Genomic DNA, 27,047 nt, shown 5'->3' on the forward strand with positions numbered 1-27,047 from the left:
TTGGTTTTGGTATCAGAGGCGAGAATGTAGCTATGATTTCTTTGCCGGGCGGCACGGTGGTGCAGTGGGTAGCACTGCTGCCTCGCAGTTAAGAGACAGAGTTTGCATGTTCTCCGCATGTCTGCGTGGGTTTCCTCCCACAGTCCAAAGACATGCAGGTTGGGTGCACTGGCGATCCTACATTGTCCCTAGTGTGTACTTGGTGTATGTGTGTGCGTGCCCTGTGGTGGGCTGGCGCCCTGCCCAGGGTTTGTTTCCTGCCTTTCGCCCTGTGCTGGCTGGGATTGGCTCCAGCAAACCCCCGTGACCCTGTAGTTAGGATATAGCAGGTGGGATAATGGATGGATCACTTTGCCAAAAATATAAAAAGTTGGCAAGGTATCTTTGACCAAGGTAGGTGCGCTCTGACGTTTGACGCTGGCACTGTATCTGATCGTGTTCAGCTCTGATGGGAGAGTGTCCCCCACATGGGGAGACGAGCATGTGGCCGTGATATGTCTGACAATGAGCAGGTACCCTCTAATACACACGTAGCTCTGATCTCTCTCTCAAAAACGTCAAACGTTACTCCTTAACAATCTCTAGATGATAATGTCTGCTCAACAAACAGATATGGCTAGCTAAGTGGAGGCCAGGTGCGCTCCAACACATGGCGAGAGGTAGAGCGTCTTGAACGGAGGCTGGAGCTTGAGTGAGGTGGGCCCTGCCTGGCTCCCTACTCCTGAGGTCCCGCCTCTCCATTTCTGAGTCCCAACCTCCCCATTCCTGAGACCCCGCCCGGTTCCTTACTCCTGAGGTCCTACCTCCCCACTCCTAAGGCCCCACCTAGCTCCCTTCTCCAGAGCTCCCTTCTCCCCATTCCTGAGACCCTGCCTGGCTCCCTACTCCTGAGGTCCTGCCTCCCCATTCCTGAGACCCCGCCTGGCTCCCTACTCTTGAGGTCCCACCCTGTTCCCTACTCCTGAGATCCCACCTCCCCAATCCTGAGGTCCCGCCTCCTCATTCCAGACATCCCACCTCCCCAATCCTGAGGGGCCCCACCCGGCTCCCTACTCCTGAGGTCCCTTCTCCCCACTCCTGAGGCCCCACCCGGCTCCCTACTCCTGAGGTCCTGCCTCCCCATTCCTGAGATCCTGCCTGGCTCCCTACTCCTGAGATCCCGCCTCCCTACTCCTGAAGTCCCGCCTCCCCACTCCCCTCAGACTGCAGCTTCTGTTTCTCAGATTAACGCAAATAAATCAGTGCTGCAACTGAACTATAATACTTAGCGCGATGAGAGAAGTTGCAAAATCAACCGGAATGTTCAAGAAAATGATAGAAAAAACCCGATCTAAATCCTTTAAGTAGTTTTCTCGTAAAAAGCAGACAGACAGACGTTGGATTTTAAATATATAGAGATCGGTGTCATGGTCCTCATCACGATGCAGAGTTTTCAGCACATAGTTATAGGATCACACATAGGGTCATGTGGGGGGGGGGGTGCCCCCCGTGCCCCTTACATTTTCAGGTGTCAGTAAGCAGACATTAACTGCAGGTGCTTGTCCCCTTAAATCTAATAGTGTTGTAAGCCCACTGCAAGCCCTGACCCATACTATAAACACCGGACATTTTCCAGCTTCTTAGCTCAACCTGCCGGGCGGAGGCCATGAGACCAAAAGGGGAGGTCCAGCTGTCTGCCAACACTACGCACGACCGAGTTTGGACTGAACTCTGAGCCCTGCAGCTTCAAAGGGAATGGTTGCTCCAGGTGCGTCCTGGCTAGAAGTCCTCCTCTCCAGGCCTCATCTTAACCCGGCAACTCCAGACATCAGCTGAGCAGCTGAAAAGGAGAGCCCTGTGTGTGCCGTGCCCGCCAGAGAGCTCAGGGGTGCAGACGGCCAGGCTTAAGAACTTTACCTTCCCCATAACTTTTCTTTTTGTTCTTTTTCTAAGGACAGGACGTATTATGCCTTGTTTAACAAACAAGGCGAGGGAAAGGAAACTCTTCACATTGCTGGGTGACAGGTCGCACAATGCCATCATGCCTCGGAGTCAGGGATTTATGACAAGCAGTTGATGCAAATATCCTATTTTGTCTTCCGACTTCCTTCGCGACAATACGTTTTGTTCGATGGCATAAAGGAGTGGGAGATCCCTGCTATTGTCTGCTCCAAAGAAATATTCCGTGAATGTTAAAACAAGAGGAAAGCAATGGAGTCGCCTTTCACGGTAAAGAAAAAGGCAGCGGAGAAAGAAAATGGGTGGAGATTTGGTGTAAAAGAAGTGCAAAAACAGAGGCCGTGAAAGGAGATCGGAAAGGCGCCGCTGTGAAATGTCCTGCGCGCGCCGGCTGCTGCTCCGCTCCACAAACAGAGCCGGATGGTCCCAATGCCCGCGATTGTACTGATGCCACCGCCCAGTTATTAAATCGCTGTAGTTAACTATACCCTGTAGAGTAGGGGACGGGACGCAGACATTAGTTAGAGAGGGAGAACGGGATGTCGGGCTGGCGCACAAACAGCGCGCGTACTTCCAAATGCGTCCCCGCCTCCTTATTTCACCGACTGCGTTCCTGGAAGGACCCATTAAAGTGTGACACTCGTGTCCACGCGGGCTTTTGAGTCTGACGGGACGGGATGCGCACGCGCGGCGTCCTGCGCCGGCTGCTGTTGTCACTCGCGCCGTACTGCAGGTAATTCATGTTCACCTAATTTCTTCCATGATGTCAGGTGTTGTTTAACAAGTTTTGAAACTTAAGATACGTGATATTGTCGTAAATCGAGAAGCGTTGGTAGCTGGCCGGGATTGGCTCCAGCAGACCCCCGTGACCCTATGGTTGGATACTGACTGACAATATCCCTTAGAATATCTACAACCGTTAATACCGTCTGGTCTTCCACCGGCTGAATTACTGTTGAGTATCGTAATGTAATGTGAATGATGGGCTCTGCAATGGGACAAGATTAGTTGGACTGAAAGTTGGTCAAACAATTCTGACATGTAAAATATTAACAGGCGACAAGAAAGGTAATGTACTGCATCTTAACATGAGACACCACAGGAGATCTCGATATGCCATTTGTATTAAAACGTTTACAGTTTCCTGTTAGAATCGCTTTGGCAATTAACAAATCACAGGGACAAACATTCGAAAAAGTCGGTTTATTTATTAGAGAGAAAGAAACGTAATTCACTCACAGGCAGTTAATTATATGTTGCGTTGTCATGATGAAAGTACAAACATCCATCCATGAACCAACCCGCTAACCCAACTACATGGTCACGGGGGTCTGCTGGAGCCAATCCCAGCTAACACAGGGCGCAAGGCAGGACGACAGCCCACCGCAGGACACACACACACACACCAAGCACACTCTAGGGACAATTTAGGATCGGCAAAGCACCTAACCGGCATGTCTTTGGACTGTGGGAGGAAACCCACGCAGACACGGGGAGAACATGCAAACTCCACACAGGGAGGACCTGGGAAGCGAACCCAGACGGGTCTCCTAACTGCAAGGCAGCAGCGCTACCCACTGCGCCACTGTGCCGCCCAAAGTCCAAACACGGAATCAAATTTCAATGCGCTTTTGACGAGACGTTAATTCAAAAAATTGTTTTTATTGAAGTTTTACAGTAAAACTGTAAGTTTAAAAAGTATTTGCGTGTTCATTTCAAAGCCAAACCGAACGAAAATGTATAACGCAATGAATACCTTGAACGCAACATGAAACATAATTTTCTTTCAATTTATTTCATTTTACTATTTTTTATTGTGGCTGTAATGTAAAATAGTTAGTTTTCTTATGCGTTTGTAACAATCTGTTTAAATTGTACATCCGCTTCCCCATACGCGAGAGGCAGAGCCGTGAAGTGGCTAGCGTGTAGCGCCCACCTGAGGGTTGGCAAGCAAAGCGAGGAGGGGGCAGAGCCCCCTAATAATCTATTAAAAGAGTCAGTCAGTCAGTCATCATCCAACCCGCTGTATCCTAACTATAGGGTCACGGGGGTCTGCTGGAGCCAATCCCAGCCAGTAGAGAGCGCAAGGCAGGAACAAATCCCCAGGCAGGGCGCCAGCCCATCACAAGGCTCCATTAAAAGAGTGCAATTCATAATTCATGACAATACCAGGGCAGCGCGATATGCAATGCGGTGTGATAATTAGCAGGGCCTCTTCTAGAAAAGGACCCAAATTGCAAGTACACTGCGAGTCTCAATATGCAGGATGTCGTCGTCATAACTCACGTTGATGTCATGTCAGCCGGCTATCGCGTTTTTATGTGTTTATATTCGGACATGTTTGTGGCCTACAAATACAAATGTGACTTTCAGTGTTTCGACAGGAAGCGTGAAATGAACGTTAGAGGTATCGTCATGAAATCTCGACGAAAATCCATTTTTCTTGCCTTCTGATTGGAAAAGCCATTGAAGACTTCTTTGTAGTCTAATCGGGATCTGCAGTTCTACAGATAGGGGAAGCCAAACCAGCGACTAATGGGCTCTGCCTACTTTAGGAAGGGATGATACTGGTGGCCCTTTTCAGGTGATGAAGGTGGACTTTGGAATGTCCTCAAAATGTATGGAATTTGACTTTGAAGTGGGATTTTAAAAGGGTTCCTCTTACAAGCATCTCAAATATATCTATATATACACAGTGGGATGCAAAAGTTTGGGCAACCTTGTTAATAGTCATTATTTTCCTGTATAAATCGTTGGTTGTTACGATAAAAAATGTCAGTTCAATATATCATATAGGAGACACACACAGTGATGATTGAGAAGTGAAATGAAGTTTATTGGATTTACAGAAATAATTGTTCAAACAGAATCAGGCAGGTGCATAAATTTGGGCAGCGTTGTCATTTTATTGATTCCCAAACTTTTAGAACTAATTATTGGAACTCCAATTGGCTTGGTAAGCTCAGTGACCCCTGACCTACATACACAGGTGAATCCGAGTATTTAAGGGGGTCCATTGTAAGTTTCCCTCCTCCTTTCATTTTCTCTGAAGAGTAGCAACATGGAGGTCACAAAACAACTCTCAAATGACCTGAAGACAAAGATTGTTCACCATCATGGTTTAGGGGAAGGATACAGAAATCTGTCCCAGAGATTGAAGCTGTCTGTTTCCACAGTTAGGAACATATTGAGGAAATGGAAGACCACCGGCTCAGTTCAAGTTAAGGCTCAAAGTGGCAGATTAAGAAAGATTTCGGATAGACAGAAGTGACGAATGGTGAGAACAGTCAGAGTCAACCCACAGACCAGCACCAAAGACCTACAACATCATCTTGCAGCAGATGGAGTCACTGTGCATCGTTCAACCATTCGCGACTTTACACAAGGAGATGCTGTATGAGAGTGATGCAGAGGAAGCACAAACAGAGCCGCTTGAGGTCTGCTCAAGCACATTTGGACAAGCCAGCTTCATTTTGGAATAAGGTGCTGTGGACTGATGAAACTAAAATGAGTTATTTGGGCATAACAAGGGCGTTATGCATGGAGGAAAAAGAACACAGCATTCCAAGAAAACACCTGCTACCTACAGTAAAATATGGTGCTGGTTCCATCATGCTGTGGGGCTGTGTGGCCAGTGCAGGGACTGGGAATCTTGTCAAAGTTGAGGGACGCATGGATTCCACTCAGTATCAGCAGATTCTGGAGACCAATGTCCAGGAATCAGTGACAAAGCTGAAGCTTTCAACAAGACAACGACCCGAAACACTGCTCAAAATCCACTAAGGCATTCATGCAGAGGAACAAGTACAACGTTCTGGAATGGCCATCTCAGTCCCCAGACCTGAATATAATTGAAAATCTGTGGTGTGAGTTAAAGAGAGCTGTCCATGCTCGGAAGCCATCAAACCTGAATGAACTAGAGATGTTTTGTAAAGAGGAATGGTCCAAAATACCTTCAACCACAATCCAGACTCTCATTGGAACCTACAGGAAGCGTTTAGAGGCTGTAATTTCTGCAAAAGGCGGATCTACTAAATATTGATTTCATTTCTTTTTTGTGGTGCCCAAATTTATGCACCTGCCTGATTTTGTTTGAACAATTATTACACACTTTCTGTAAATCCAATAAACTTCATTTCACTTCTCAAATATCACTGTGTGTGTCTCCTATATGATATGTTTAACTGACATTTTTTATCGTAACAACCAACGATTTATAAAGGAAAATAATGACTATTAACGAGGTTGCCCAAACTTTTGCATCCCACTATATATATATATATAAGTGATATGAAAAAGTTCAGGACCCCCTCTCAGTCTGCATAATAACTGACTCTCCTTTCAACAGTAAAGATCACAGCGGTGTGTCTTTCATTTCCCAGGAGTACTGCGGTGTTTTCTGAACAAAGATTTTTAATGACACAGTATTTAGTCGTATGAAATTAAATCAAATGTGAAAAACTGGCTCTACACAAATGTGTGTCCCCTTGTCATTGTGCTGATTTGAATGCCTGTCACTGCTCAATGCTGATCACTTGGTATGATGAGCTCGTCAAGCCTTGAACTTCATAGACCGGAGTGTCCATCACGAGTGGTCAAAGGTATTTAAGGTGGTCAATTTCAAGTTGTGCTTCCTTCCCTTTGACTCTCCTCTGAAGAGTGACAGACAGCATGGGATCCTCAAAGCAACTCTCCAAAGATCTGAAAACAAAGATTGTTGAGTCTCCTGGTTTAGGGGAAGGCTACAAAAAGCCATCTCAGAGGTTTAAACTGTCAGTTTCAACTGTAAGGAATGGAATCAGGAAATGGAAGGCCACAGGCACAGTTGCTGTTAAACCAACTCAGCAGGTCTGGCAGGCCAAGAAAAATACAGGAGCGGCATATGAAGAGACAGGATTGTGAGAATGGTGACAGACAACCACAGATCACCTCAAAGACCTGCAAGAACATCTCGCTGCAGATGGTGTATCTGTACATCGTCCTACAATTCAGCACATCAGTATGGCAGGGTGATGAGGGAGAAGCCCTTTCTGCACTCACACCACAAACAGAGTCACTTGTTGTATCAAATGCTCATTTAGACAAGACAGAGTCATTTGGGAACAAAGTGCTTTGGACTGATGAGACACAAATGGAGTCATTTGGTCCTAACAAAAAGCGATTTGCATGACAGAAGAAGAACACCGCATTCCAAGATAAACACCTGCTACCTCCTGTCAGATTTGGTGGAGGTCCTATCATGCTGCGCGGCTGTGTGGCCAGTTCAGGGACTGGGGGCCTTGTTAAAGTCGAGGGTCGGAGGAATTCAACCCAATATCAACACATATCAACTTCAGGATAATGTTCAAGCATCAGTCACAAAGTTGAAGTTACTTAAGCAGGGGTTGGATATTCCAACAAGACAAGGACCCAAAACACAGTTGGAAATCTACAAAGGCATTCATGCAGAGGGAGAAGTCCAATGTTCTGGAATGGCCGTCACAGTCTGCTGACTTGAATATCATCGACAATCTATGGGATGATTTGAAGCAGGCTGTCCATCACATTGAACTGAACTGGAGAGACTTTGTATGAAGAATGGTCAGAAATACCAACATCCAGAGTCCAGACACTCATTACAGGCTACAGGAGGACAGCGTCTGGAGGCTCAAAGGAGGCTCAACTGAGTATTGATGTCATCTCTCTGTTGGGTGCCCACATTTATGCCCCTGTCTAATTTAGTTATGATGAATATTGCATATTTTCTGTTATTCCAGTAAACTTAATGTCACTGCTGAAATACGACTGTGTCCATAAGGCAAGTCAGATATTAAAAGGAAGTCAGCCAATGAGAAACAAAAATCCAAAGAATTAAGAGAGCGTCCCAAACTTTTTCACATGACTGTATATACTGGAGAATATAACTTAACAAATCCGCTCGAACGGGACACGCGGACCTCAAAAACGGGGACCCCTTAGGTGCAGGGCCTGGGGCAGTTCCTCCACTTGCCACCCCTAAATGCTGCTCTTGCTCCCAGGGCTTTGGCACTGCACTGAGACCACTGTTTTCCAAAGGGTCTCAGTACGGTTGTTCTGGTCTGCACTTACATCTACCTAACAAACCGGACGACTGGGCCAATCGCTCCAGAGTTCTAAAATAATGCTGGAGATGAACGAGGTGTGAAAGCAGTTTTGTGATTTTTTTTTTTCGTGGTTATTTTTTTAAATTGGGTTGGATGGACGAGTGCCAGCTTATCACAAATGTGAATAAAGAGTAATCAGAGGACCCCGTTCTTCTGGTTATGTGACAGGAGGTTATCGTAGTGATGTATATGACTTGACCGCTGTTCCGCCATTTCAACCGGTGCAACGTTTCTTGTGGTTTTGAAGAAGCTCGACGTTCATTAAACAAACAGCCCCCTTTTTTTCATAGCTGGGTTCTCATCTGCTGCTAAGGAAATCGGCTGTGTAGCCCGGAGATGGCGTCTGCCGGCCTGCTGCTCCACTTTCTTGTTTGACCTCGGCTGCCCTAACGCCTCACTGGGGTCTGCCTGTTTACGTCTGTCTGCCCTTCGGAGGACGAGTCCCCTGTCGTCCACTCCACAGAGCTTGTGTTTTATGAAGCTCAGGACAAAACGGCCCACTTCCATCTTATCTTCATTTAGTGAAGCGGGCAGGCCGAGTGCGTTGATGTCACAATAACTCGGTCTTCCTTGAGCTGGCACTCCTTTCTTATCCCTAAATCTGCCAGGCAACATTGGCCTTTATTATTTTTTTCCTTTTGGCAACGAGCCCCTTTTTCCGGCCGACATCCTGACTTTCCCGTCTGTTCATGTTGACAGCATTTTTACCTTCGCATTAGAAATATTTCTCGTTATTTAAAAAAATTCAAGCTGGGTTGATGTAACGTGTCGTCTGAACCACTGGTGACGATTACCTTTCATCAGCACCAGTTAACATTCATCCTCGTGTGATTAGGAAGGGGTGTCAATAAACCATTGGCACATATATTTGACATATTTCTGTACACCGGAGAAATTCCTAAAGACTGGAGGCTACTGAATAAAATAAAAATGGTTTATGGGCTGATCCAAGGTACTGTAGACCAGTTAGCTTAATGAATTATTAGGAGTAGTCCCAGTTGAAGACCATTTTTAAGATGTTGAGTATTAGATTTTGGAGCAGGTGGGCCCTTAGTCCCTTGGGTGACAGAGCAAACAGTATTACAAAACTATGAAGACCTAGCAGGTAAATACGGTGGTCCCCCAGTGTACATAATGTGGACTTTACGGAGCTCACACCCCTTAACTTTCACAAAGAGAATCATCTAATGGATTGACTGGCTCAGTCTCTAGTCACCATTCTGAATTTTTTGGTGTGGCTGCCCTTCCTATGACAAAACCACCTAGAAAGATGCTTCCCTGGGCGGCTGCCCGTGACACTCATACCTACACCAGCCACAGATTAAGGAAAAGGAGGAGTGAAGCGGACAGGACTGGTGAGCTTTGTTGGGCTGAATGGCTTGCTCTCGATAAAGATTTCCTAATGTTCCAATGTTTGTTCTGTCTATCTATCTATCTATCTATCTATCTATCTATCTATCTATCTATCTATCTATCTATCTATCTATCTATCTATCTATCTATCTATCTATCTATCTATCTAGTATATAGTGCCTTTCACATCTATCTATCTATCTATTGTGGAGACTGGCCCGGACATAGACAGGCAGACACTGATGGTTTATCACCACACATGCATTTACTAAACATTATTTACAGTAAGTACCACACACAACCCAGCGCCCCTGCACCAGTCACCCATCAAGTCCTGGCCTCTCACAATGCCTTTACTCTTCTGGTCCACCTCCACTCCTCTCCTCTGAGCTACGTCCTCTTCCACCCGACTCCAGCCATTGAATGGAGGGAGATGGCCCCCTTTATCCTCACCTGGACATGCTCCAGGTGCCTCCCGATGAACTTCTGCCGGCTATTCTGCCTGGGTCCCTGGTCTTCTTCCCTCCAGCACTTCTGGGTGTGGCGGAAGTGCTGATGACCAGGGCTCTCCAGACATTTGGGTGCCCCCTGGCAGTGACCACAGGCCCCCCTTTCCCGTGATCCCCATATCCACCAGGGCTGTCACCACCTCATGGTCCAGAGGAGGCGTAATCCCTCCTCCGGTCCTTCCGGGCGTCCCAGCTGGGTACCACCCCCAGCCACTTGCCACTCTATCTATCTATCTATCTATCTATCTATCTATCTATCTATCTATCTATCTATCTATCTATCATATAGTGCCTTTCACTCTATCTATCTATCTATCTATCTATCTATCTATCTATCTATCTATTATATAGTGCCTTTCACATCTATCACTCTTGATTTGTCTTTATTATTTTTAATGATCTTTACACTTATACATTTTCTGAAGTATTTCACGAATGTGAGTTACTCCTCTCAAGCCCTAGAAGTTTAGTATTTTGTCATAAAATCTTTGCATGTCCTTTAAGAATGTGACATGCAGTGCCGGTGGGCCATTGTAGACCCAGTGAGGCTGAGCCCAGTCTTGTCCCTCTAGTGGTTATCCCTGCGCCCTTTTCGTTGTTTTAACGACTTTCTTGATTTTTCTTGCTCGGTTTGTCTCTTCACCCCCCAATTCCCCCCCCCGTGTTGCCCACTAACGCGCTGTTGAGTGGTTGATCATCGGCCGCCGTCTCCTCCTTCCCTGCTCGTTGTTACTGACATTCCCAGTGCCGGGTCTTTCCAGGTTCCAATAAAGATCTGATTGCTTCCATCACTGTTGTCTCGGAGCCGTCACATTTTTTTGGAAGTGAGTCTGATTAACAGGCCCTCATAGTGATGCTGGGGGGACGGGGGGCTTTGGTCAGAACGCCAGGAATCTGGGCCTCCAGGACAATGCAATGCCTGTGGGAGTATATGAATAGGAAAGGAAACATTGCACCCGCACTCTGTGTTGGGCCATGTTAGTGAATTAAGGAAATAGTTTTGACAATTTCAGTTCACAAACAGGAGAGATGAAGGCCCTCTGCGGGTACTGGGCTAGTGGTGGGGGTGGGGGTGGGGGCTCAGACAAATAGTTGTACTCTCCTGTGTTTGTAATGTGGCTAATCAGGCAGGAAGTCTGTTAAGAGATCTGCTGTTTGATAGGGGGGCGGGTAGGGGGGTCACTTGCCACTGAATGCTTGCCTGCCACTGAAAGACTAAAGATAAACAATCAAGTCAGGCCTCTGGACGGGCAGTCATCCTCCCAGCTCAGCTCCGAGACCCCCACAGTTATTGCCATTCCATTCACTGCCAGCGGCTCGCTGCTCTTTATTTGCGTCTCTTCTGCAGGCTTCAATTGTCCAGCGCCGTGACCTTGACCTGTGTCAGGGGGCAATCTCAAGTGGGGTAGTTATTAATTGTTGAGCTAGACGTGTCTTTGTGTGTGTGTGTGTGTGTGTGTCTGTTAAGAAGGTCAGTAATCAGCTTAAGGCACACGGCGGCTTTCTGATAACCTTGTGTGCTGACATCCTGTGCTTCATGCTAGAGTTGAGCTGCAGGTATGCTTACCTCCTGGCCGTGCTTTGAAGACCCCTTCAATAATCCAGGAACTGCGGAGTGTGTGGCGCCGTCTGTTTTGCACTTGTAGTTCACGCCTTGTCAGCGGCCGCCACATCGATGAGCCGGAACACGACAGTATGTGCGCAGAGCGAGAGCGGGTCGTGGGGAAGGCGAGACAGCAGCAGCCATTAAAGTGGCCGGCCTGAGTTCCCAGCATCTCCTTCTGCTGTCAGGGAGACAACGATGTGGTAATCAAGTCAGGCCCACCACTTCTTTCATTGATCTCAGTTGCTGGGAATGACAGGCTTCCTCCATGCCTCATTCCCATGGCCCTTTGGAGGCCTCCAAGTGGCACCTGCTGGGGGGATGCTTTGTCTTTCTGTCAGCCCAGTAGCCCCCCAGTATGGCTTTACAGGCCTCTGAGTGAAATTAATGTTGACTCTGACTTGTCTTTGCCATCAAACACACAAGGCCTCGGTCAGGAGCAAAAGTCATTTTCATCAGTGGCACACCCAGGAGACGTTGGCGGGTTCTTCTCAGAAAACAAGTCCTGGTCGTGCCACACAGACTGGGGCATTGCGTCGTCACATGTGAACACTAGAGGGAGCCGCAATTCATTATCTCATGTATTAATAAAAAATATATACTGTATATATTATTAAATTATATAATTATAATATAATCTCTATATATTTATAAAATTGAAAACATTTGTCTGTCTGTCTGTATGTCTTTTCACGAGAGAACTACTTAGATCGGGTTTTTTTCCTATAATTTGCGTGAACATTCTGGTTGATTTTGTGACGTCTCTCATTGCGCTAAGAATCAGAGTTCAGTTGCGGTGCCGACTTATTTGCATAAATCAGAGAGAGCCAGTCGGGGCCTCAGGAGTGGGGAGTGGGGCCTCAGGAGTAGGGAGGCGGGACCTTAGGAGCAGGGAGCTGGCCGGGGCATCAGGACTGGAGTGGCAGGGCCTCAGGAATAGGGAGTTGGCCGGGGCATCAGGGGTGGGGAGGCAGGGGCTCAGGACTGGAGAGGCAGGGCTTTAAGAGTAAGGAGCCATGTGGGGCCTCAGGAATCGGGAGGTGGGGCCTCAGGAGTGGGGAGGCGGGGCCTTAGGAGTGAGGAGCTTGGAGGGGTCACAGGAGTGGGGAGCCAGGTGGGGCCTGAGGAGTGGGGAGGCGGGGCCTTAGGAGTAGGGAGGCGGGACCTTAAGAGCAGGGAGCTGGCCGGGGCATCAGGACTGGAGTGGCAGGGCCTCAGGAATAGGGAGCTGGCCGGGGCATCAGGGGTGGGGAGGCAGGGGCTCAGGACTGGAGAGGCAGGGCCTCAAGAGTAAGGAGCCATGTGGGGCCTCAGGAATCGGGAGGTGGGGCCTCAGGAGTGGGGAGGCGGGGCCTTAGGAGTGAGGAGCTTGGAGGGGTCACAGGAGTGGGGAGCCAGGTGGGGCGTCAGGAGTGGGGAGGCGGGGCCTTAGGAGTAGGGAGCATTTTTCAGCATCTTACAAAGCTTTAAGGGCTCTAACGTTTGCTTTATTCCTTAAGTGAAAATATGCTGATGTTACACAGAAAACCAGAAGAGTTTGTTATTGGAGGGTGTGATGCTGATTGCTGCCGTGTTTTGTCATTATTTAACTCACCATTAGTTCTATGTAATCACCCCACAATCTATGGTGTCATCTTTGGCACTAGCATGTCATTTAAAACGGTCCCAAGGACATTTTCCCATCATACAATACAATGCAATTAATTGTTGTGTAGCCCAAAAATCACACAAGGAGGGTGGCAATGGGCTTGAACAGCCCTGCCTATGACAGCCCCCCAGCCAAGACAAGAAAAAACGCCCTAAAAAAAAAAAGGAAGAAATCTCAGGAAAAGCAATTCAAAGAGAGACCCCCTTTCCAGGTAGGTGGGTGTCAAAAACATAAGGGGGTCAATGCAACACAATGCACAGAACAGAACACAAGTCACCCTCAATACAGTACAATAGTACAATAGAAATATGACAAGGACAGAGCAGAAGTCAACAGGAGGTGACATCCCATAGTAGGATTTTGATTTGTTCATGAAAACATTGGAAAATGAAGGCTTTTTCTAAATATCCAGGATACCAAGAAATTAGTGAATGCGTTTATTTCTACTAGGATATCAAATTTGTGGCCCAAATGCAGCTAATGTGACCCTGTGAGCTCGGTGTGTTCAGTTCGATAAAGTGGGACCCTCTCTGGATTTTATGCTCTTAAGCCCACTCTCTGTTTCTTTATTAATGTTGCAATTCAAGGTTCCAGGATGTGACGTTCCGCTCCAGTGGTCCAGCTTAGACAGCTGATGAAGAAGAACTCGTAAGTCGCTTTGAACCCCTAAGATTCACTCTTTTACAAATGGGAGTCCAGTAGCTCTGGATCGTTTCATCCCAGTGAAGTTTTCTGAACTTGTAAGACTATTTAGAAAATTTCTCTTGACGTAAAAAGTGAAAACCTGTCTAAAGACCTCATTTTCTGTTGTTGTTGTTTGTTCTTCCGCAGGCGCGTGTGGTTTGATGAGCTCGCCGTTTTCGTTTTCAGGTATGTTTTGATGTCTGCCCCTGATAAAACCTGAATATACTTCAGGGCTGCAGGTAGTGTGGGCGTCTGACGAGGACAAATTATGTCTGCGGTGTGCCGAGTCAAAGCCGCCCCTGACGCCCCTCTTTGTGTTTGTGTAGTTGGCCACCAGGCTCTACCTTTGAAGTGCTCGCCGTAACAAACATCAGAGAGAATGCAAGCTGCGCGTCCTCCGCGTGTCACTGTCACTTCCCGAGTGACGGTCAGCATTTGAGCATGTGGTGCTGGAAAATATCCGCTCCGGTGGTCATTTGTGGACATCAGGAGTCGAGGCCAATTCTATTTTGTAACCGTACACCCGGACATTACTGGGCAGTTTTAAAATGACGATGCATCAGGTTAGAGGGACAGTGGCAGGAGAATGTTTCCCCAGTGGTCTTTTATAGTTTTAGTGTTGCTCCTTCTGATTGGTGTCATCTTTATGGACTAATCAGGTCAGGTTGGCGGAGCGGGCACTAGTACGGAACTGACAAAACAGCTCGGGAGTCCGGTTGGCAACCCCCCTCACCAGGCAGACATGCGGTCCTGTCCCACCATCTGTCTATCACAGCCAGGTGTTAGGTGGGCGTCCCCTTGGCCTGGTCCAGCCACTCGGGTCCTGTGAGAGGATTACCCTCGGGTAATGACGCCACATGGCCATAGTGTCTTAACTGACGCTCCCTCGCAACGAGGGTCACACAAAGTCAGACCAAGTGGGACCCAAGGACCCTCTGAAGTGACCCACATGAAGGAGTCCAATCATCATCTCGGGTCAGTGGACAGCGGCCATGTTTAATAACCATACAGCAAGGGCTGAATAGTTTATCCAAAAAACTCAAAGCACACAAAGCAGTGGCTTGGCACATAAATTGACCTAAAATGTTTATTTGTGACAAATGGCCCTCTGCTTTATGTTCCATGAGCCTCCACAGCACAGCGAGGAAAATAAGCAAAGAACGTGTCAACGTTGTTCTCAGTCAATGTACTGCTAACGGGGCCAGTGATGTGAAATTGACACCAGAAGTCGGTAACAACCCGAGTCATCCACACATAGGAGGAAATCCAAACCAATAAGTCCATAAATGACGTGATGTGTGATAAAGTGGAATGACACGGGGAATAAGTGCAGAACACGCTTGTGTAACACGCAGTAGAAGAGCCCTTGTGGGTGATGACAGCTTCAGGACGCCTCCTGTGTGGAGAAACGAGTCGCCTGCATTGCTCAGGTGGGATATGGACCCAAACTGTGTTCAAATCTCGAAGGTTCTCAGGGTCTCTGATCTTCAGTTCGGGTGACTGACTGGGCCCTTCCAGCAGCTTCTTCATTTCCTTTATTCGCTGAGACCAGTTGAGAGTTTCCTTGGCTGTGTCTTTGAGGTCCTTGTGTCTTACTGAAATGTCCAGCATCCTGGTAGAAGGCAGCAGATTCTTCTCATGAATGTCCCGCTCCATTTCTCCATTTCTCCATCCATCCTTCCTTCAATTCTGTGAAGTCTGCCAGCCTCACACCGTGATGTTCTCACCTCCAAACTTCACTGTTGGTGTGGTGTTTCTGGGCTGATGATGTGCAGACCCATTTCTCCTCCAATGACATCCAAAGAGGTCCACGTTGCTCTCCTCTGACCCGACTCTACTCTCCCAGTTATTTCATTTTCTTGTCCAAATGTTGTGCAGTGAACTTTCAATGAGCTTCGACGTGCTTCTTCTTCAGCAGTGGAGTCTCGCGTGGTGAGGCCATGGCGGTGGAGTGCATCACTTACTGGACCTGCTAACTGCAGGTCTTTCTGAAGCTCTCGGCCGGTGGTCCTGATTGTCCCGATTCTTCTTTTGACAGAAATCTTGCGAGGAGCGCCAGGTGGTGGCCGCTTTATGATGTTCTTTCCACTTCCGGTGCTCACTGGGACATTCAGAAGTTAAGAAAGACATCTGTCACCAACGCCATCACTACGCTTGTGAAGGTCTTGAGTGAGCTCTTTGCTTTCACCCATCATGAGATGCTTCTTGTGTGACACCCTTGGTAATGACAGGCCGTCAATGAGGGCTCGACCAGCTGATATTCATGGGCACTGACAGGGGGGCTATCAGGAGTGACAGGCGTCAGCTGCTTTCTTGGCTTTCCAGGCCTTCTTGCCCCTCCTGTTCTTCATGTGTTCAATTCTACTTTATAACTTATGGACTTGTTGGTTTGGATTTCTTTGTATGTGTAGATTACTTGGGTTGTTACCGACGTCTGGTGTCAATTTCACGTTGACACGCTCAGTACGTATTTTCTCCACTGTATGCGTATTCACATTCTTGTTACGTGTCTCTTTGTCTCATCACTCATAAGCACCTACTGGAATAAACAGCCTGAAGAAGTCGAACGCCTGGTCATCTGTAGCATCCAGCAGCAGGTGAAGTCCGCTCGCCCGCTCGTCTCTCGCAGATCGATGTCTGGCCAGTCAGCTGGGGTCGGCCACACTGGTGGGCTCAGCACTACGATCAGCTGATGCAGGTACCAGACTTTCACTTTCCATCGCAGTGGAGTCCGATAATTCAGAGTCGGATTCAGCAATAATACAAAAACATGTAAATAAATAATAACAGTAATGGGGCGGCACGGTGGCGCAGTGGGTAGGAGTGGCGCAGTTGGGTTCGCTTCCTGGGTCCTCCCTGCGTGGAGTTTGCATGTTCTCCCCGTGTCTGCGTGGGTTTCCTCCCACAGTCCAAAGACATGCAAGTTGGGTGCATTGGCAATTCTAAATTGTCCCTGGTGTGTGTGTGTGTGTGCCCTTCGGTGGGCTGGCACCCTGCCTGGGGTTTGTTTCCGGCCTTGCGCCCTGTGTTGGCTCCAGCAGACCCCCGTGACCCTGTAGTTAGGATATAGCGGGTTGGATGATGGATGGATGGGTGGGTAACAGTAATACGCACCGAGTGTTTTCCTTTGCACATTCGCTCCCATCTCTCGCTAATTGTCGATGCCGTTTTCGATTTAGTTTGCTCACATACGCGCTGGGATTCGCGGCCATGTTACCTAATCGGACTTTCCTTCTACCAGAGAGAGTCCACCCGTAACGTTTTCTCGACGTTCACAGCACGCTTCTACCCCTGGGTGTCGACCCCCGCCTTCATCCCAATGGGTCGTCACCCGCCATAGAAGAGTTCAACTCTGATTCAGGACTCACTCATCTCCTCACCCGCTATGGCTTTTAGTAAAACATCTGCTCCATAGCAAGTGCTGCACTGCTTCCCAACAATGCGTTTGGTTCATTGCTCTCCCACTTCCAGGTGCATTCTGGCTCCGTCCGGAATGTTCTTCCCAAGTCTGCACTCTATGGGTGTCACTTTCATCCCCAACTCATTAAAAGATACAGACGTGCCACCTGAGAAGTGATGACACGAACGGCAATCGTCCCCTTTGTCCCCACATGCCTTTGAGATGTCATCGAGTGAAGCAAAGCAAGTGTGACAGCAGATCTGTTGTTGCTTATTCTACAACGGCCTTCTAAAATGGCCTGGTCAATATGGTTGGGATCCTCGAATCATTGGATTCGAGTGATTTGTCAAACTCGCCGTTTTCTTGAATTCGTATCACAGACGCCTCCAATCGTTTAATCAGTCACCCAGCCAATAGAGACGGAGGAAAGTCGTCACTCTGCTGTTTGGTGTCATCGTGTGTCCCACACTCAACTTGGACCCGAGAACATGAAGGAGAGAGTCAACACTGAGACGATCAGAAAGGAAATGGCAGACCAGCGTGAGAAAGGCAAAGGCTACAAGACCATCTCGAAGTTCCTGTGACAACAGTTACAAATGTGATGGAGGAGCTGAAGGTCCACATGAGAGTGCAGCCTACCACCAACAAGGAACATCAAACCCAGAATGGTAGACAAAAAGCCAAGGACAACGTCCAAGGAGACCCAAGCTGATCTCCAAGGTGGAGGTCCATCAATCCAGTCTGATCACGCCAGGTGTTGCTGTTTGAGGGACAGTGGGCTCAATGGAAGAAGACCCTGCAGGGGGTCTCCACTTAAAAAAGCCAGACTGGAATTTGCTAAAGAGGTCTCGGTTCTTCTGGGTGAATGTGCTTTGGACAGATGGGACCAAAGTGGAGCTTTCTGGAAAATCCCATCAACTCGATGACCACAGATGGCAAAATGAAGCTTTCAAAGACATGGAGGAGGCTCACTTATGTTTTGGGGGCTGCTTTGCTGCATCTAGCATGGGGTGCCTTGAGTCTGTGCAGGGAACCATGAAATCTCAAGACCACTAAGAGATTCAGGAGTGAAACATCCTGCCCGGTGTCAGAAAGCTCATCTCTGTCACAGGTCATGGACCCTCCAACAGGATAAGGAGCCAAAACACACACCTGAAAGCCCCCCCAGAATGGCGAAGAACAATACACTGGACTATCTGAAGTGGTCTCCTAGGAACCCTGACTTGAACTTTATTGAACATCTATGGAAAGAACTGAAACGTGAAGTCTGGAGAAGACCTCCTTCAAACCTGACCCTGCTGAAGCAGTTTGCTCACTACGAGTGGGCCAGATGACCTGTGGACAGGTGACAGGGGTCTCATGGGGAGCTCCAGGAATGGCAAATTCTAACAAGATACGAGGTTAAGGGTCCTATCATTGCTGTCCAGGCCACCTTCATTTGTGTTGTTATGTGAAAAATATTCTGTGGAATCAGAAACTCGAAAGCTTTATGAAAAATGATGTGTGACGATGACTTTTGTCAGTTAGTTTCAGGTTATTTTGGAGACAATTGTGGGGTCTTCTTTTGTCATCGCGGGGTACCCACCAACTTGTCTGTGTCTGTAAGTTTGGCATTTTTCAAGTCAAAGTTACTTCTGTTAATTCTTCCACAGCCTTTAAGTTGAAATGAAAGAGACAGGACTTCAAAATCTTATCATCCCTCTTCTCTCTTTTCAGACTCCGTCATGGAGTACTTGGCGCACGCCAGTTGTTGTTCCTTCTACTTCATTAACTAAGGACACCATCCTGCTGCATTCGTAACGTGCCATTTCTGGAAAACAGAGGTGAGAGACCCGTGATTGGTGTAAATGTGTGAGAGAAGTCAACCAGACGTCGATGGGAACTGATGGGGGCGCGTCCTCTGTGTGTGTGTGTGTGTGTGTGTGGACACAGTGCTGTGAAAAATGAGACCTAAAACCGAGGCCCTGACTCCCTGAGGTCATTGAAGGAATTTCATTTAACGTTACTTAGCCCATGTAGTTTGTGGAGATGGCTGAGAAAAACATAATCATTTCATGTTTTTGTGGAGAAAGTATATAAGAGAGATTCTCATAAATGAGATTGATAGGTGACCAGCGCTGGACATTCATGGACAAAAGAAACGGAAAATCTCACGCAACTTGTGTCTCGTAATCTATCTGTCCGTTATCCATGTGTGCGGTCAAAACGTGCAACATGTGTGCATTTTCTGCTAAATTATTATTAACAGTTACTTCCTGAAAGCTCAGGATTGAATGTAAACAAGAAGGATGTGATTCCCACAATGCTGTGCATTTATATAAAGACAGGCTTCTTGACCAATGAATGAGGGGGAGAGGCAGATCTTCATTTCAAACGCACACCGTTGTGGGAATGACGTTCAAAGTGAAGCTTTCAGGAGGCAACTGTTAATGGCATTTTAGCAAACAAAAAAAGTGTACGTACAATAATGAATTGAATATGATTATTGTCATTGCACAAGTACAACAAAATTGGATGCCATCATATCAGTGCAAAATAGCAAGAAATTATAACTCTACAAAAAGAAATAAATATGAAGATTTATAAAAGAAACTCTAAAAGTGGAAAAGGGATGGGATATTTTTCACATTCTGCTGGTATGTGAGAGATAGATAGATAGATGAAAGGCAGCATATAATAGATAGATATGCAAGGCACTATATAATCAACAGATAGATAGACAGATGTGAAAGGCACTATATTATAGATAGACAGATAGACAGATAGATAGATGAAAGGCACTTTATGATAGATAGATATATAGATAGATAGAGTGAAAGGCACTATATGATAGATAGATATATAGATAGATAGAGTGAAAGGCACTATATGATAGATAGATATATAGATAGATAGAGTGAAAGGCACTATATGATAGATAGATGAAAGGCAGCATATAATAGATAGATAGATAGTGTGACAGTTTAGGGTTTCCTCGCACCCCTGTACCCTCAGACCACACGTCAGACACCAGATAAAAGTCCAATAATATTTATTATAATAATAAGGTGCACAAAGCACGCTCCTCTCCACAATTCTCCAATAAACAAAACACAATAACAATCCTCCTCTCCCAGACGCTTAGCCACCCTGCCTCCCAGCTCAGCTCACTGTCTGGGAGCTCCCACAGTCTTTTTATATCTCCTGACCCGGAAGTGTTCCTAATCCCCAGTCCATTTGGCTCTCAATCACTTCTGGGTCATGTACAAGTTCTTTTCTTCACCCCGTAATTCCTCTTGTGCACGTGTGCTTCCGGGGCGTGGGGAAAATATCCATTACTCCTCCCTGCAGCATCCCCTAGTGGCCCCCATGGCATCCAGCAGGGCTATGCATAAAAACTCCATTGTCCATGATGCCCTGCTGGTCTTCTGGGGACCTCCATGCTGCAAGGAGGGCTCCACCTGGCGGCTTGGGGGTATTGGCCGGGATAAACGACTGGCCATTCTCCACAATAGATAGATAGATAGATAGAGTGAAAGGCACTATATAATAGATAGATAGATAGATAGAGTGAAAGGCAGCATATAATAGATAGATAGATAGATAGATGAAAGGCATTATATGATAGATAGCTAGGTAGATATAAAAGGCAGTATATAATAGATAACGTGAAAGACACTATATAATAAATAGATAGATAGATATGCAAGACACTTTATAATCAACAGATAGATAGACAGATGTGAAAGGCACTATATTATAGATAGATAGACAGATGTGAAAGGCACTATATGATAGATAGATAGGTAGACAAATAGATAGATGACCTCTTTATCTCCCCCTGTCCCCTACTGGCCCCCTATCTCAGTCACCCCTGCATCACCTAGCAGCTCCTGTGTGCTGTCGCTTCACCCCAGTGGGTGCCACACATTGGTGGGTGATGAAGTGGCTCCTTGCTCTTAATTTAAAGCACTTTGATTTTTAGAACCCCTCTGTTTTTCCAGTTTTTCTTCAAACCTAATCAATTGAAAATGGTGAAAAGGTAAGAGGTAAACTGTCAGAGGTTTAAATGTAAAGTTTAGGTTAGCAAAAACTGAAAAAAATAAATCAATTTCAGAACACTACAAATGGGCCTTTTTGTTTCTGCAGCAATTCAAGTAAATGAAGCCTTGCAAGTTCAAGCAAACAATTTGCTCAGGTGTCCCAACTTGTGCCGATTACTTAAAAGCCCTCTGCCTGCCTTAAAGCAGAGTTGGAGCCGACCGTGTTACTACACCCTCTGAAGTACTCCTAGGACAATATTCCAGTGATAATGGCAATTAAATTAAATGAGACAGTGCGTTATCACCCTTCGAAGTGTAGGGCTTTCATTTAGAGAAATGGCAAAAAAAATCCAAGTGTCATTAAGTCATTAAGGAAACTGGAAGAAAGACTCTGATAGGAGAAGACGTGGCAGAGCCAAAGTCACCGGCCAATCAGAAGAGCAGTTTCTGAGGATCGCCAGCCTGCGTGATCTCACAACAGCTTCACAGTGCGGGTCGATTAAAGCCCAAGTGTCAGTTTGTACTGTGAAGGGGTGACCGTGTGCCTCAGGTTTGACAGGATGAGTGACAGTAAGAAAGCCACTCCTTAAAGTACAAACCAGAGCCTTGACATGTGGAGCTGGGGACCACTGCAGACTGGAAGAAAGTCTTAAGGACCGCCGAATCAAAATGTGAAATGTTCAGTTCATCATACAGGGTCTTTGTACGCCACCAAGTAGGGGACAGGATGGCTCCTCAGTGTGTGACCAGGGCCGTCTTAACGCATGGGCACACTGGCCAGTTGCCCTGTCCCCACTGCTAATCTATGTATGTTGTGACCTGCTGAGTGGTTTGTGAGTGTAGGGCGGTCCCAGTGCACTCCTTTGCCCAGTCCAAGACACCAGCTGGAGGAAGAGGAAGTGTGATGGTTGGAGGCCAAGTTGGCGACCTGCACAGAGTGACTGGCATTCTGAATCCAAAGGGTGACCACAGTTTGGCTGTCACCTCAGCAAAGGGTGCAGGCTACTCTGAGGAGTCAGAAATTTGAATACAATGTTATACCCTTGATGATTTTTTTCTTTGTTATTATTTGCTATTGTTTATTTGTTGTATGCGTTGATTTCATAAAACATAACAACGGAGGGGGTCTAAAACTTTTGACTGGCAGTGCAGTTTAGGAGGTGCCATAGAAACGTAATTGAAATCTCATGACGTTTGGAGTTGACTCCTCTGCACCCTGAAAACCTGCAGGCCATTCATGGAGGGGTCAGAAATCGGAGCCAATCAGACGTCGGCCTGAACTGAAAAGTGACACGTTTGTGCAGTCCTGAAAGGGTTAACGCTTGTCAATGTGGGGTTATTACAAGAGCCTTGAGAGACCCTCCACAAGGCAGAGAGAAGTGAAGGTCCCCCACTCTTTTCTGTCCCGGGAAAAACAATTGACTTGTCAAAGAAACGGCAGACTTGAGTGTCAAAGGGGAAAAGTGGCACTGGTGGCTTTACGGTTATTTTTATTTGTAGGGGTGGCCTTCGAGAAAAAGGACGCGTTAAGCACCGTGACTCTTTTTTTTGCCAGGGGCAAGTTTGCAGAAGGAATGCATTACAAAGTTGTGTTTGTGTCGGACCACCAGCACAATGTAGTCTTCCTGCTCGGCTAATCGCAGGCTGTGGGGACAAACTAAGCCTCACTTCCCGTTTCTGTGCTAATGATATCCATTTTTTATTTTTTTTTGCTTTTCTTTGGAACTGGAATTGGGCAAGGCTTGGGCGGTTCCTTCCGCCGCATGACATATTTGTTAAGTATAGGCTTTGCTTTGTGCCCTAGGATTTAAAAGACGAGACGTATACACTTTCAGGAACTGGCAGAGAGGCACAATGTCAAAACTATTAAAAGAAATCTTATATGGCACAATCCCGGGAAGACACACGCACGCCAGCGGACTGGCACATCCTGGCTGTGGCAAAGCTGACGGCTGCTCGATACTCCTGGTGCTCTTTTGTTTTGAATCACTTTGCCCACAATTTGTCTTCTCTATTGCTTTGCAACCCACCCCCGTATACAGTCATGGAGACCACTAACCCCAATTCTCTCTCTCTGCACAAGTTAATGTTCTTCACCAAGGGGCTTCCACAGTACAGCCATGGCCCAAAGTGTGGAGACGGACCCGGGTGTTGGTGTTCACAGAGTCCGCAGCTTCAGTGTCTTTAGTTCTTCTTGTCAGATGTCTCTCTGGTCCACTGAAGTAGAATGACAAGCAGCTCAGAAGTTTCAAAGGCTGACAATGGCATGACGTTGATGCATGGAGTCCATATTTGCAGTGTTGGCCCTTCTTTGTTTGTCAAGACCCCTCTCTGCAATTCACCCTGGCAGGCTGGCAATCAACTTCTGGGTCCAATCCTGACATCCACCCATTCTTATAGAATCAGAATTGGTGGGTTTTTGTTTTTCCACCTGCCTCTTGACCACAAGTTCTCAATAGGATTAACATCTGGGGAGTTTCCTGGCCAAGGACCCCAAATTTTGATGTTTTTGTTCGCCGAGCCACTCAGTTCTCACTTTGGCCTTATGGCCCGGTGCTCCGTCATGTTGGTCACCAAACTCTTCTTGGATGGTTGGTAGAAGTTGCTCTCGGTTGATGTTTGGGTCCCATGCTTTATTCATGGATGTGTTCTGAGCCCCGCACTGACTTGGCTGACATGAATGGTCTCAGGATGCTTTACTGTTGGCCTGACACAGGACTGATGGGAGTGCGGCTCACCTTTTCTTTTTTCCGGATGCCCCAAACCATCGGAAAGGGGATTCAACAGAGACAATGACTTTAGCCCAGCAGTCCTCAGCAGTCCAATCCCAGAATATCAGTCTGTCTCTGATGTTTTTCTTGGCTTCTTTGCTGTCCTTCTTGATGCCCACCAGGCCATCCTCCAAAAGTCTTCGCCTCTCTCACACCTGCCTGCTGCCATTCCAGAGCAGGCTCTGCACCGGTGGTGCCCCTCTAATCTCGTGCCAGGAATAAAGAATGGGACCCAAACATCCTGTGAGAGCAACTTCTACCAACCATCCAAGAACACAACCCCATGGCGGTGATGCGTGTTGTCAAAGGGAGCGGTGAGGACTCCTCACGGTGGCAGCTCGTAGAGGCTCAATGTTCTCTGGTGTGTGGGCCACTCAAACACCTGAAGGCTGAATCAGTTTCTTCGAAATTACGCAGCCGTGTTGTGAATTTCCCCTTGGGATTAATAAAGTATCTATCTATCTATCTATCTATCTATCTATCTATCTATCTATCTATCTATCTATCTATCTCTATCTATTATATAGTGCCTATCTATCTGTCTATCTGTCTATCTATCTATCTATCTATCTATCTATCTATCTATCTATTATATAGCACCTTTCATATCTATCTATCTATTATATAGCACCTTTTACTCTATCTATCTATCTATCTATCTATCTAATCGCATGAGCAGATGGGACACGATAGTGGCACCCTAACTGGTAATGGCACTGGAATTCCCTTGGCGCTGCCACCATCCTTCTAAGAGGCCTTCATAGAGAGTGCTTGGTACCCCCTCCACTACTCCATTCTAACTCATGGCAAGGGGTCCTAAACGAGGTCACGGTGGTCCCAAACAACTACCGACACCCCAGGATCGCCAACACCTGTAGTTCCAAAATTTCCTGTTTGCCTGCGTCACCCTGTAGAAAAGCTGAAACCGTAGCCCACTATACGGTAACTGAGCATCAAAGCCAAAACGAAATCCTAAATCAGAATCAAAGAGAAGGGCGACAAGTTGGATATTCTGAGAACACACAGACACACTGTGACAGATAGGGGGCGCTATTGCTCCCTTGAACCCTAGACCAAGACGTCAGACATGAGGTAAAAGTGCAAATCGTTGACTTTTTATTATTAAACAGAGTACAAAGCACCCTACACTCCACAATACTCATAAACCAATCAATAACAATACAATCCTCCAACTCCCAGACGCGTTGCCACCCTGCCACCCAGCTCAGCTCGCCGTCTGGAGTTCCCACAGTCCTTTTATATTCCCTGACCCAGAAGTGTTTCCAATCCTTCAGTCCATGATTCCTTATCACTTCCGGGTCAGATTAAAAGTCCTTTTCTTCTCCCCGGAAATACGTCGTTCCTCGTGTGACTCGGATGTACTTCCCAGGGCGTAGGGCAAATAGTAGTCCCTGGGTCTCCCTGCAGTGACCCCTGGTGGTCCCGACGTTATCCAGCAGGGCTGTACAGGAAAACTCCATAGTCCATGATGCCCTGCTTGAATTTGGGGCATCTCCGTGTCACAGGGAGGGCTCCCTCTGGCGGCCTGGGGGTATTGGCCCGGGATGAATGGCTGGCCATGGACCACAGCACTCACAGATACATTTTTGTTCTTTTAGGTTTTATCCACAAACTCGGACAAAGCCTGAAGTGTGAAAGTCTAATCCGACGTCCTTTATAGCTTGTCGTGAACGCGACAAAAGAGCCACAAGAAAAGGTTTGGGGCCGCAACCCGTTTATTATTCCAGGCTGCAAAAATGGATATTAATGAGGCACAGATATGCACAGACTGGAGTCCACAACTGAACTGACTTGCTGGGACAAAGATGGCGGCTTTGAGGGAGAGCAGAGGAAGTGACATCATCCATAGGGCCGGAAATGGGAAGTGGCATCACTGGGGGGCTGTAAACAGGAATTGACATCATCCATGGGGCTGGAAACCGGAAGTGATGTCATCAGTAGGGGCAGGGCTGGAAGTGATGTCATTGGGCCCAGAGACCAGAAAGTGACATCAGCAGTGGGGGTGGAAACTGAAAGTGGTGTCATTGAGCCCGGGGCTGGAAGTGATGTCATCAGTAGGGGTGGGGCTAGAACTGATGTCATCGGGGCCAGGACTGGAATTGACGTCATCTGTGGGGCTGGAAACTGGAAGTGATGTCATTAAGGCCGGACCCGAAAGTGACATCATCAGGGCCAGGTGGCATTTCCCATAACTGGTCGGCAGAGAAGTGAGAGAAAGGAGTCAGTGCACTCCGCCACCCCCGGGTCTGGCATGGAATTACTCTCCGTCGGGCCCTTTAGCTGCCTCCCACATGCATGCGTGTGACAACCTCTCACTACAGACGTCACACAAGGCATGATCCCTGGTGTCACCTTTAGTGATGCTCTAGCAACTGTCACAGCAAAATGATGGTGCCCAGAAAAAACAAAATGATATCGTGGGACCAAAGCAGAATATTTTTGTGACCCAGTCCAGTGGCCGTAATAATAACAGGGATGGATTCAAGGTGAAAAAAAAAACAGAAATCAGAAAATGGCATGAGCTGAGCTAAAAAAATAAAAATCAAATAAAATAAAGAACAGCAGTCGTAAGAATGTCCTAACTTAATGAAATGAAAGTTCAGTGCTGAAAGGAGCCGCAGGCAGCAGGGCAGTGCAGACCTTGTTGAGTTTGGAGGCCGGAGCCCTTAATTAAATCCATATTGGAAATTCTATTTATTTATTTATTTACTTACTTTACTCCAGCCAAACAGAACAAGTGTTACAAACTGTAATTATGTTGTCTCTGGCGTTCATGGTGAAAAATGACCACACGACAGACATTCAGCCCAGCAAACCACACGGTGTGCAGTGGGCAAGTTTTGCTTTTTTGGTGTACACTTAGTGTGTAATTAAATCAGTCCGACTTATCACAAATAATCTTAACGCTTGACACAATTCTGCTAAAGTACGGAGTTAGTTAGTTTTACTCCATTAGTGGACAGCACAGCTTTCATT

At 47.0% G+C, this 27,047-nt stretch overlaps 1 long non-coding RNA gene across 1 annotated transcript; it reads left to right on the top strand.

The window, feature by feature from the left end:
- The first annotated feature begins 2,191 nt into the window (after positions 1-2,191).
- Positions 2,192-26,258, top strand: LOC120518097. Its single transcript, XR_005631176.1, has 3 exons — positions 2,192-2,671; positions 18,974-19,080; positions 25,670-26,258. It is a non-coding gene; the product is annotated as an uncharacterized LOC120518097 (long non-coding RNA).
- Positions 26,259-27,047: the final 789 nt, after the last annotated feature.

The sequence above is a fragment of the Polypterus senegalus genome, chromosome 17, assembly GCF_016835505.1.
Source record: "Polypterus senegalus isolate Bchr_013 chromosome 17, ASM1683550v1, whole genome shotgun sequence".
Taxonomy (NCBI): domain Eukaryota; kingdom Metazoa; phylum Chordata; class Cladistia; order Polypteriformes; family Polypteridae; genus Polypterus; species Polypterus senegalus.